Below are 14062 nucleotides of genomic sequence, written 5' to 3'. Positions count from 1 at the left end.
TTATTATTTAATTTAATTTTATATTAAATTTGTGATCTAGGCATCAATATACTAATTTTTTATGCTAAGATTTAGAGAAGATAAATAAGCTGGAATTTGGCTGTGTTTGACTTTAAAATTCAAGTTCTTAATCATTATACATTCTCTGAACAAATATTTGTTGAGCACATACTATATAACAGAAATTGTTCTAAGTACTTAAGCTACATCAAAGGGCCATGCCCATAAGGAGCTTACATTCTAGTAGTATCCCTAAAATTAAGTTCAAAATGCCAACTGTTTAACCTCAAATATGGCATTCTTCAAAGAACCTAACCTACTTTACTCTCTAGAAACATTTCTTATATGAAATTTACATTAACCTAGATCAGGGGCTCTCCAACAGTTGCACATATAGATAATCATCTGGTTATTTGGGGAAAAGGCCTTTTCACTAGGCGTAGGAATTTATATTCTCAATTAGTATCTCATATTACTCTGCAGATTGAAGAATTCTGGTCTAGAATTTCAAAACTAGTGGACAAATCACCATCAATGCCTAATGTAGTTCACTGATGTCTGGTCGTTTCCTACTGATCCTATACTTTGTTTCCATATCCACCTGGGCACTTTGAACAAATGCAAACTTGCTCAGGTCCTTCAGCGTTCCTTGGGGGTCAGAATAACTAAACTAAGGTTGTCAGAAGTGTCACTCTGATACAAGGTCTTCTCTGGTTGAGACTCTACCTTTCTTTCTAATTCTACCTAATATGGTTCATCTGTTCTCATTTATCAAAATCATCTAGCAATATTCCTTTCATATCCATGTATATTACCACTTCTGTACCTGAGTCTTATTTATGAATCTTATCCACCCACAAAATAGTTAATATCTTTGTATGAGGGAGACACTACTAGGACCTGGGCCAGCTCTGAACAAATTTTACATTATTATTAAATAGAAATAATATAGGTCAATTAATATTTGGATTTTTATTTTTTCACGTATATATTTGACTTGTGTTTGTACGTAAGTATATGTAAAGGTCCCCCTATTATTTTGTGAAGTTGATATTAGTTTTAGCAAATAACAGTACTATTGTATGCTTGTGCCAAAACATTTTACAGATATTCTGCAGAGATTTTTTAGTCAGAACAAAATATACAATTAAGCCCTACTCAGGTTTTGTTGTTTTCAATGATTAATAGAACCTGTGGTTAACGGTAAGTTGAAGGCAGCTTCTAAAGCTAAATTATCATGCACAAGCTTGTATTTCAAAACTCTGAGAGGCAGGCTAAAAGTCACCGGTGATAGAGAATTGTCGAATTTTTGAAGCGTGGATTTACATTTCAGGTTGCAGGCAGCCCACGGGTGGGTGGGTTTCATCAGGGGAAAGAAAGATGAGAGGTCACCAATGGGAGCCTGGAACAAGTTACCTGGGTGAATTTACAACCTTCCAGATTTGATCACTTTCTCAGCCTTTCAGAGATAGACACACAGTCACAAAGCTAAGGGAGACTTTTTGTAAGTTCTCCATTTACAGTCAAAACTGGAACATTGTGGGGTCCAGGTTCATGGTCTTCTTAGAGAGAGTTTCACCAGAAAGCCAAGTTATAATTGGAAAGTTGCTTGTTTGGTGAACACAGAATCAGTTGGGGGAAGATGAATGATTCAAAAATTAAATAGCTGTGACTCTGCAGGCTTGAAATCTCCTGCTCCACTGGGACTGGCTGAGGTTAGCCCACAGGTGCTCTTGGATGAGCCATGCTAATTCCATCTCTGATTCTTGGCTTCTCTATGATTTGTGATGACTTTCCTTCTTTTTTTCAAAAGGTAAGTCAATACCATTATCCCTGTAAGTAGCTTTAAGCTCACTGATGGGGATAGAGATTCCAGAACACAATGTTTTCTACACCTTCATTTTCAGGTAATTCAGCACAAATGTTCAGTTGATATTACGTGAGTGACTGCTATGTGCTGGATATATTTCATACTTTTATCCTTTCACAAGAGGGTTATATTTTAAGACTTATAGTTTATAATGGTTTCTTTGTGTTACCATGGCAATTGGAATGCCCAATTATAAATTTAGGAAGTAGAGAAAAGCAAAAAGAAGAAAATAAAAAGCAACCCAAATCTCATCTCTGAATATAACTATTCTTGGTGTCATGGTTTATATGCATTTAGTCTTGTCCTTGTTTTCCCCCCTCCAAATTGAAAATATTATCTAATATTATCTATTTTAAGTATATATGTAATATCTGATCATATTCTTATAAAAATTTTGAACAATGCACATAAAGTTGCCCACAGACCTATCTCATCTATCTCTTTAGAAGTAATCACTTACATTAGTTTTGCATCTTTCAAAACAGTTTGTCTTCATGTATAAATACAAATGAAAATAAAATCATACTCTACAGATTTCTTTATACCATGCTTCCATACATAATTGTATGACCATTTTTTTCATGCCATTTCTTATTCTTCTCCAACATCATTTGGAAGCTATTGTATGACTATCCCCAAAATTGTTACAAGTTTAAGGATGCCTTCATATATCTCCAAGTATGTATGGAAGCATGTAGAAAGAAGTGTAGCATAAACATCAACGATGTCTTTTCCTGACCCTTACCTCTATGGACTTCATTATTGCTATATGTTAGAGTCTGTAAGTAAAAAGAGACATTTTTCCAGATCCTTTTAATCAACATTAGAAGGTAAGTCTTCTAGTTCTGGCAGCTCTTCTCTGGATTATTACAGAAGCCTAACAACTAGTCTCACTGCCTTGAGTCTTGCTCCTTCCCCCTTGCCCTAAAATCCATGCTCCAAGTGGCTCATTCAAAAACCTGTATCTCATTATTCCTCCACTCTGGTTAAAATCTCTCAGCTGTTCTCCCAACACATGAGAGATAAAGCCCAAATTCCTTATTGTGGTTTACAAGGACTTTGAAGATCTTGCCCTCCTCTACTTTTCCCACACCACCCAACCCCCCACACCTCTCATTGCTTATTTCCTGTCCATGTATATAATACCCCAGGCTTATCAATTACTTGTTCCCTCAAAGCAATACATTCTCATTTCTCTGTATACCTGCATGTGCTGTCCCCATTCCTAGAAGGCCCATTGTGCAATATATACATATATTAAACCACTGTGTTGTAAACCTGAAACTAATATAATGTTATATGTTAATTATATCTCAATGAAAAAGAAAAAAGTAGAAAAGACCAATATTTAGAGGATTTTCACTGTACAAGACTGAGTAGAACTTGTAATTTACATATAGTAGTATTCATTTCCCCTGAGTCTATATCCTTAGTGTGTCACAGGGGAGCTGATTATGCTCTTCTAGGGAAGAGGCACCCATGGACAGTCATTTTCTTACACTGGGAAATAGAGATGGTGCATAAAAAATAATTTTTCTCACCACTATTTTAAGAAATTTATAAATGAGGACAACTATGCTTCTGTGGAATCGCACAAGGATTTTGGGAGCAACTGTGTAGTCAAGGATAGGTCATCTGAACAGTTAAGGGGCTCATTCTTTCTTAGCAGCTATTTAGCTAGTACAGAGGAGCAATTATTGACCCAAAGCCAACAATTCTAGCTGGTTATTTGATAAAGGCAAACTAAGAGCTGGCCATTCACTAATGCCAAGTATTTTTTCTAATTAGATAAGATTTATTTGAATTGAGGCTCAAATGGAATATTTAGGTGGTTCTTTTAAACAGTGGTTCTGGCTAATTTCTAATGTCTTTATTTTAATTAATTATCTATGGATTTCTCCATTCTGCTAATGAAACTTCACTTTACAAAAGAAAAGTTGATATACAGAAGGGTGAAAGTTGGCCTTGCATCTGAATATGGTGAAAGAAAATTTAAAGTGTGAGTCATTAGAGAGAATACTTCCATAAAATAACACCATGGGAATCCTGGACATCTATTTCTTTTGTTCAGCCAGTATAGATGTGGCTTGCATGAAGGATGACGTGTTAGGAGATAAAAACCAAACGTTATTCCAGAGTAAAGCATTTGGCTTAGGGACAGAAATATGGAAGATTTAAAAAAAAAAGAAAGAAAAAAACAAACAAAAAAACCCCCAAATAAGACAAAAACTCCAAAGAAGATGTGATCAAAAAGGCAGCCACAAAGTAAAATCATGGTATTCATCCTTTTAAACCCATTTTTCCTAATTAATGAGGATAAAAACCCCATATTTCTTACATGATTTGGTCATTGGCTGTAAAGAATGTCAGCCATTATGATTTTTTCAATTAGCATCTTTAGGAAAAATGAAACAGACAAGTGCATGTTGAAATTGGTCATGATTCCCTAGTCATCCTCAATGAAAATACAGTTATGCCTTTTCTTTGATTTAAAGAAATTTGTATAACCAGAAAGGCTAAATCATATTTCTTAATAAATGTAGGGCAATTGTGAGTTCTATTATGAAAGAACAGCCTTCAAAATATACCTATGAATCATCACAAGTGATTCTGTAGCTTCTCTAAAATAGGCAGTCCAGGGTCATGAGTCTGGTTTTTCATTAGTTTTGTCTCCTTAAGAGACTGCCATACTTCCCACCATTTTTACATCTTTACTGTATTCAGGGAAGCAAGAGTCTCTTTCATTACCCAAGGCAGTGGGAGTTGTATGTATGACAAATTGAAGTTTGGCCTTGACTCTTTTAAACAGTAGAAAGACTCAGATATCTGAACTTTAAGGTCTTTCAGACTGACAAGCTGAGGAGATCTCCTGCAGCAGCTTTCCATTCTGGCTCTGCGCTCTCTCCCTGCCGCCATATGGAACTAGTTTGTCTTTCTCACAATCAATTGAAGAAAATACAAAATGACCCCCATGGTTTTCTTTCAAAGCCTGGTAGCAATGACTCAATCTGACAGAGTTTCCCCACACGGCTGTCTCTTGGTTGCTGCTGCTCAGGGTTGACTCTGCTCTAACCACCCTCCCTTCTTTACCAAAAGAGCTGGGCACCATCAGCAAAGAGGGCTAGCAGAACATGTCTTTTAGAACTGAGTTTAAATGATACAGGTGGCATCTTCTGCTGAAAACAAAGACAATTTTCTTTTGTCAAACCACATATAGAAAAAAGAGTGTTTAGACTTTTAGCAAAACTAAGCATTTGTTTGGTGCTATAAAGGCATCATTGGGAAGTATACAAATAATTAGTATTGTTGGAAAGAGGGTAAGAGAAAAATTCAGGAGATGCTAAACTGCTCAAAAAATTTATCGGAAGAGGTTAGCTTTGGAGGCTGTGGAGGACATGGACTTTTGGAGAGGGACGAAGAGGATATTTTCAATAAAAGAGTTGTGAAATCCATAGCACAATTAAGTTTTGAGGTTATCTAACATAAAAAAGAAAACAGATAAGAAAGAAAAAGGTTTCCATCAGTCATTTGAATGTTCTGGGAATGTCAAGTGAAAAGGCAGGCAATGAACTTATTTTGATACTGGGCATTTAAGACAGATTTTTAGTTCTTTTATTGTATTAGTATTTGAAGCTGAAATTCTTTACATTTAAAATGTCCTGTTTGTTAAGTGTGCAGAGTTCTGGTGGAAACTACTAAGACTGGAAGCCTTGAGATAAAGGAAAGAATATAAATTTATGTTAGGGGAAACTTCAGTCCTATATTGGACTTTGCTAATATAGTAAAATTATCTTTAGCTAAATAATATTTTCTATTTTTTTTCAGAGTAACATCTTTGATGCAAACATTTTATTCTCTCTAGTTCAGGATTGTCCAAGTGTATCTTGTTCTTTCAAATGAATAGAGCTTTACTGATTTGGTCCCTTTCTCCCTCTCTTCACAAGTCCAAAATGAACCATCTTTCAAGGCAAGCCCAAATGTTACACCGGAAGCCTCCTCTCCTTTCTCCTCTAACTTGTCATTGCACAGATAAATTGCTTCTCTTGTGGCACATCTCAGTTTTCCTATTATTATTTATATATGTATTATTATTATTATTTATATATGTGCTTTTCTTATTATTATTTATATATGTGCTTTTCTTTCCTTAGCATATTGTCAGCTCCTAATAAGTGTTCATATCTCAGTCATCTTTGTAAACTCCATATATCATATACATAACAGACATTCAATAAATATTTATTGAGTCAATTATGAACTAAGAGTTAAAATTGTTCAGAATTTAAGTTTTACTCATTTCAAGAGATGGCTTATATGTAGTACCATTTTAACTCTATCATTATGTTTTACAATTCAAGCCCCATGGACATGAATTTTCTGATTTGAAATCAGAAAGGTCTACCTTATTTTGAACCCAGATGCCTGAATAATGGTCTTTTATTTCAAATGTTTATTCTTATAAATTAAAATTCCAATCTTTTGAGAATCCTATGTTTCTCTTGCCATATATCAGGGTACTTTATTGGCTGAATCCAGCATGTGATCTTTTTTCCCTTTCTTTATCCATAATTGATACTGGGAAAAATCCTTGAAAACATCACCCAAGGCAACTCATCCTGTAATTCCCATCCTTCCTCCCAAAAGTTTCTTCATCACGTTCAATCTTCCTGAATTGGTGTCATTTGTTCTCAGATCGAATTGGATCATTGAGGAATCAGCAGAATTTCTGTATATTAAACTAGCCATTATGCTAAGAAGGAGTGCATTATCTTATTTGCTTTTTAAGCCTCAGATGCCCTGAGGTAGATATGTTATTCATTTTTGAACATGTTTAGTGGATGATGTGCAAGTGTGAAAAATACTTGAGATAGTGATGGTCATGGGAATCTGTGCTGATTAAGAAAGATAAATTTCCAGTTACAGAAAACTCAGCTCAAATAATGAGAAACTTGAGAAAATCCAGTTTTATTTATTTTGTGATTCTGATTGTTTTATATATTGATTTTCATTATATATGCATATATTGCATGGTAATTTTCCATCTGTTTGTTTTGACAGTATACATTTTAATGTCTCTCCCTTGATTTAGAAATATTAATATAATGTAGGACTTTGTAAAATTGAGTTTATCAACCACCCAGGTCTCAAGCTCTTGACAATGGAAACACTGCTACCAGCTATCCCTGTTTCAAACTCAAGTAAAATACAGTTTTCAGTGTTTCTCAATGACATGAAGATTGCCTGTGTTCAAAACTCATGAGAAATTCTTCCTCTAAAGAAAACAGAATTCACATACTGTTATTTCTGTGCCTTTGCACAGCGCTGAGAGAGTACACTCTATTCTGTACATGTAAAAATAATTTTCATGAAATCTGTGACAATGAAACCATACTTCCCAAAGTTTAGAAATACACACTGTACTAATACCCTAGTTTTAGTTCTAAATAAAATAAAGTCTTCCAGTATTCCTCCCCTTTTCTAAGAATACATTAAAAAAATGAGTGCCAAAATGAATTACATGGCACCAAGACCTCTGTAAAAAATACAAACAGTCCCTTAAACATATTTTAATTCCCTTGGTGTCCCGTGTGGCTGACAGAGTCAGCTCCAAGTGAGTGGCTCAGTGACTGGACACCATTCTGGTGCCTAAAAGACCAGGCCTACACCCATCTCAGAGAGTTTATGGGTTTGCTTTTTTACCAAAAATTAAGTCAAGACCTTGTTAAACTTGTGATTGAAATTGGTGATTTTTTTTAGTATAAGCAAGTTCAAGGGAGGTAGGTTTGTTCTCATTTTAATTTCTGTTTAAAGAGCAGCAAGAAACTTTCTTTCCAGCATCCCCTAGGGGAAGACAGAGAGAGGGGAAAGGGTGAGTAGAATGTTGAAAACCATTGAGAGGCATTGTCTGAGGTTGTTTTGCAAAAAGGAAATACTTTCTCTTGTTGTACTTGGATAATGTGTTGCTATAAGTTCTGCAAATAAGGCTCTAGTGTGCATGAGCAGATTCTTCTCTGTTGACCAAAATCATCAGTGTGCTTATTTCTCTTCAAAATTAGTATAAGACAGCGTCCAAGCTCCTTATCAAGGAACACGGCCCTCCATTTTCTGTAGCACAGTGAACTCCCACATACAATTTACTTACTATTGTCTAATAAGGCACTTCCTTCTTCCACTTCTGGGTCTTTATCCACATTGCTCCTCTGGCTGAAATCTCAAGACCTTTCTCCTTTTGCCATCATCCTCTGTACTTGCCTCATGAGCACCTAGTCATATTTCACAATCCTCAAGGATTTCCTCTATGAAGCCTTTCCTGTTCCCCTTCAATCTCCTCCAATGTATCCCATCCATCCTCAACCCCAGCTAAATAGACCACTTTTCTTTACTGTCCAACTAGAGCCTAATTCCAAGTGTTCTTATCCAAGGACTTTGAGTGTGGAGCTGAATCACACAGATATATAAGCAAAATTTAGTTTTTTTCAGTTATTCTGGGAAGAGGATCCATAGCGCCATCATTTTTTTTTTAAAGGTCCACAACTCTTTGATTAAAAACAAAACAAAACAAAAAAAAAAAAAAACAAACACATGCTAAAACATACCAAAGCTGCAACTTTTAAGTCAACTATATCATGTTTTCTTCTGTCTTCTAAACTATTAGCACCACAAAACCAGAAAGCATGGTGTCTCCTTTTAGAGTCATGAAAGTGTTAGTTCTGCATCAACATCACCTGGGTGTAGTTGGTAGCACTGAAATCTAGGTCCTATCCTAAGATCAGAATCTCTGGATATGGAACCTAGAAATCTGCACTTTAAACAAACACCCTAGTTGACTATATGCACACTGAAGTTTGGAAACAACTGAATAGTATCAGGGAAATATTAGCAACATGATAAATGTTTGATGACTAGCTGGCTGGACAAACAAACGAATGCAGACCCTGATTTCAAAATAATTATAACAACTTTTAAGAGAGTAGTTTTAGTGAAGCTATGTAGGTTATAGCAAAACTATATCTAGTTAAGAAATAAAATAATTATGGATATTAGACAACTGCATGTTTAAAATTATTTTATTTTTATTTTTTCAAAAGATTTTATTTATTTGAGAGAGAGAGAGAGCAGTGGGAGGGCCAGAAAGATAATCCCAAGCAGACTCTGTGCTGAGCATGGATCCTGATGTGGGGCTTGATTCCAGGACCCTGAGATAATGACCTGAGCCAAAACCAAGAGTTGGATGCATCTGACTGAGCCACCCAGGTGCCCCTAAAATTACTGTTTTTTAACAAGCCAAGGAAATACTGACTTAACGTTTCTTATAATCAGCATATCTCTAGATTAGGAAATGTCAAAGAAGCATACACTCTTCAGATGTAATTCTTCTGCTAAGAACACAAGGTGTACTTTAAGAATCAGGTTATAAATAGGTACAAACTATTCATTGGATCTTTAATCACATCTATTATTTTAAAGCAGAGTTCATTAAAAATAATTATTTTATAACAATAATGTGACCTCCAAATTTTTATATAATAACCTCTGATCTTCATATTTAGAAAATTCTCTCTACCATTGATTATAAGGGTATGCAAGGGAAAGGAAGTTGTTTTTCATTGACAGCCTAACAATGAATAAAGCTAAAATCATTCTTTCTTTATACAGCTGTTTAGTTGAACTCCTAACTGAACTACATAAGAAAAAAGTACTTTTGATTCTTTCACTAGAATAAGCAGACCAGCATCAAACTGGCATTTGTGATGTTAGCACCAAGAAGCATATCTAAGCACTTTGTAAATATTTTAAATATGTGGCTAAATATTTTATTTAATATTAAAGTTGAATGTTATGATGGTACTACTAACATGGGATTTATAGCTGATGCATTTAATGTTGTTACTTATTGATACTTGGCATAATTATTTAAAATGGTTTTAAGATGTTTATGGTTGAAATGGGTAAAGGCTCTTGTAAAGGAAATAAATCATCTAGAGAGAAAAACTTTTGTATAAATTAGAGGGTAATAAATATTTTATATTGTCATTGTGACAATTTTGAAATTTCTACTCAAAAAGTATAATTAACTAAATCTTGTAATATTCACTAAGCCCTCAGTTATTCATCCAAGATGAGTTCCATAAAATCAAGGTTTACGGTCTGTCACCTAGTGGCAGTTATCAAAACTGTAGGCAGAGAAACTAGTTCTTGTAGCCTGTGCACAGACTACTGATTAGTGACAACAACATAGCATCCTTTTCCAAGATCAGTTGGCCTAGGGAACAAGGTATGTTGTCTATTTTATTAATATTTTATTTCATTTGCTTGGTATTGTACAATACAGAAATTCTTGCATATCATTTGCAGGTAAAGAAAAAAAAAACCAGAAGAGCTTGGAGTTGAATAGATCAGGGAGATGAATCTCATCCAACCAACAATCCAAAAAACTAAAGGACTCAACAAAAATCATAGTCTAAATAAAGTATATAACTCCCACATTGGAGAAATTTTTTGAAAATACAAACAAAACTACTTAAAACCTTGAGTTTGCAATCTAGGCTAAGAATTCAAGAGGGTAGAAACTGCCAGGTGATTCCCTATATATATTTTTTTCTACTTTGGTCAGTCCAGAACTGCTATAAAAAATAACTTTCCTCTTAGTATTTCAACACATCTGCTACTGGTTCTAGCCAGGACCACGTAGCCCAGAGGATCGGAGAAATGAAAAACATTTCACTAAAAAGAGTAAAACAAGTTTTGCAATACTTACAAAAATGCAGGGCTTAAATTTATGTGGGGGACCCGAGAGAATTCTTTTCAATCTACACTAATTTGCTTTGTCCTTGAAATGCATACATAATACGGGAGTACTTTAATGATTAAGAAAACAAATAAAAAAAGGTTTTGGAATTGGAAAGAGTTCATCCTTACTTTCTCATTTTACTTCTGAGGACCTGAGACTTGGAAAAGTGAAGTAACTTGTCCAAGGTCATTCAGAAAATAACTACAGATCCAAGTCTAGAATTCATGGCTCTTGATTCCCAATACAAGGTTTTACCCATTACATCAAACTCTTTCCCAATAAATATGTTGGCCAAAAGTAAATTTTGTGTAAAAATATATTTAACAGCTAAATTATTTTCAATTTTTAAAATTTTGATTCAAACATTGCATTCATGTCTTCATGTAGAATCTCTTCCAGAACAAGACTTTAACACAGCTATAAGTCAGTTTTACCCTGAAGGTATCATTCATCTCCAACAAATAATATGGAGATAATAAAATATGAAGAATATTCCCAAACTGTGCATCAATATTGTAGTAAGATTATAATGATAAGATGTACATTATAAATAGTTAAATGTTATCATTCATACTTTACTAATAGAGATTTTTTGTTGGTTCAAAGAGGGACTACCTTTAAGCTTGTTATTATACTATCTGTGATAAAGGATTTACTAATCTAGTTAATACAATAAAAAATAAAAGAATTAACTCTAGGGAACAAAGTATAATCAAGAATAGAAAAAAATTAACACGGAAAAGGGAAAAAAAGAAAAAGATTAACATGCAAAATCCCCTACCTAATAAAACATGTCCATTCAATAAACTATGCCTTTCTAATGAGTCTGAAATTTTTTTTTAAATTTTATCTTATTATGTTATGTTAATCACCATACATTACATCATTAGTTTTTGATGTAGTGTTCCATGATTCATTGTTTGCATATAACACCCAGTGCTCCATTCAATACATGCCCTCTTTAAGAAAATTTTTTTATATATTTTTATTTTTATTTTTACACTTTAAAGCAGTACAACTAAATATCCTCCAATTGGTGAATCTATTCTTTTAGCTATAATGATACAATACGTTTCTTAAACTGTGCCCACAAGTGTCTGAGGTACTAGCAAGGAAAGGGCCAAAGAGATAGTGTAGTAGGTCCCCAAAACCACTTCAACCAAAATAGATAAGCTTTATGGGTTTTATACATTATGATATTTTGTAAGAATTTTCTTTGCAAGCATACATATTCCATTGCAAAAACAAAAACAAAATTCAGCTTACAGTGAATTAAACTTAGCCCAATCAATAATGGGACAAACTGACTCTTTGTGCCTTTGGATGTGATAAAATGGCAAGTACAATACCATTTCTACAGCATTCTTATCAAAAACATTTTATTTGAATCTCATCAGGAAGGAATAATAAGATAGATTGAGAAAGGGACATTTTTGAGGAAAATTGACCTGGATTGTTTAAAAATATTTGTGGTAGGTATGTGGTAGACTATTCTAGGTAAAAGGTGACTAAAGAGAACACAGATGTAATGCGTGAACCTGGACTGGGTCCTGAAGCCAAATTAATAAACAGACAAAAATACCAATCAGTAAAACAATGGGTTACAATTTCAATATAGAAATATAATTAAAATGTTTTATTGAAACCACTAAAAAATTTCTTGGGTGTGACGAAAATTGAATTAAAAATACGTGAATATCTCAATGTGGTTTTGATTTGAATTTCCCTGATGGTTAATGATGATGAACATTTTTTCATGTGTCTGTTAGCCATTTGTATGTCTTCTATCCATTCGTCTGTTGAAGGGCATCTCAGCTCTTTCCACAGTTTGGCTATTGTGGACATTGCTGCTATGAACATTGGGGTGCATGTGGCCCTTCTTTTCACTACATCTGTATCTTTGGGGCTAATACCCAGTAGTGCAATTTCTGGGTCACAGGGTAGCTCTATTTTTAACTTTTTGAGGAACCTCCACACTGTTTTCCAAAGTGGCTGTACCAACTTGCATTCCCACCAACAGTGTAAGAGGGTTCCCCTTTCTCCACACCCTCTCCAACATTTGTTGTTTCTTGCCTTGTCAATTTTTGCCATTCTAACTGGTGTAAGGTGGTATCTCAATTGAATGGATAAAGAAGATGTGGTCCATATATACAATGGAATATTACTCAGCCATCAGAAAGGATGAATACCCAACTTTTGAATCAACATGGGTGGGACTAGAGGAGATTATGCTAAGTGAAATAAGTCAAGCAGAGAAAGTCAATTATCATATGGTTTCACTTATTTATAAGGAATAGCATGGAGGGCATTAGAAGAAGGAAGGGAAAAATGAAGGGGGGGAAATCAGAGGGTGAGATGAACCATGAGAGTCTATGGACTCTGAGAAACAAACAGGGTTTTAGAGGGGGGATAGGTTAGTCTGGCACGTATTGCATGGAGTACTGGGTGTTATACGCAAACAATGAATCATGGAACACTACATCAAAAACTAATGACATACTGTACGGTGACTAACATAACATAATAAATAAATAAATAAATAAATAAATAAATAAATATTTTTCATAGTTGCGTGGTATTTAAATTTATCCAATACAAAGTATGTTTACATACTCTTTCTGAATGGATCCTTATAACTAAATGGTGAGGATAATAGAAGAGAGGGCATTATTCCCACTTAAAGATGAGAAAACTGAGGTATAAAAGTAATAGGTAGGAAGGGAAAAATGAAGGGGGGAAATCGGAGGAGGAGACAAACCATGAGAGACTATGGACTCTGGGAAACAAACTGAGGGTTTTAGAGGGGAGAAATGTGGGGGAATGGGTTAGCCCCGTGATGGGCATTAAGAAGGGCACATATTGAATGGAGCACTGGGTGTTATACACAAACAAGGAATCATGGAACACTACGTAAAAAACTAATGATGTAATGTATGGTGACTAACATAACATAATAAAATAAAAATTTAAAAAATTAAAAAAAAAAGTAATAGGTGATTTGCCCAAGGTATAGCTAGATTGTGCTACTGTCAACTTGGTTAATCTGGGAACTATGTTCCCCAGAATTTCCTTCCTTATATGGTTCCAAGTTAGAGTTGGTCAAAAGAGGACTTTGTGTGAGACCTGGAAGGTGGAAGTGAAGCAGTGGCCCGACTCAGACCATCGGTAGACATGGCAGTTCCCAGCTTGTCCTTTTCCACTCTGCACCCAGCTTGCCTTCCCATGCTGTCAATGGCTCCAGACCCACCACCAGATGCTTGATTGGTAACATAGCTACACTGAAGTAACATCTTTCCTTAGGTCCCCCACTTCGTGGTCTTCCTCTGGTGGCTGGACAAGCTTGGTTTCTTGGATTTCCCTGCAAGCTCCCACTGGTCTACCACCATGCTGGGTTTCAAGCA

General features: G+C 34.9%; 1 protein-coding gene across 2 annotated transcripts in view; it reads right to left on the bottom strand.

Moving 5' to 3' along the window:
* Nucleotides 1-14062, bottom strand: part of ANGPT1 (angiopoietin 1) — a 244118-nt gene that overhangs the window by 14631 nt on the left and 215425 nt on the right. The window lies entirely within an intron of this gene.

The sequence above is a fragment of the Halichoerus grypus genome, chromosome 5, assembly GCF_964656455.1.
Source record: "Halichoerus grypus chromosome 5, mHalGry1.hap1.1, whole genome shotgun sequence".
NCBI lineage: Eukaryota > Metazoa > Chordata > Mammalia > Carnivora > Phocidae > Halichoerus > Halichoerus grypus.
Note: the sequence above shows the minus strand (reverse complement) of the source record. Positions and strands in the feature narration are given on the sequence as shown.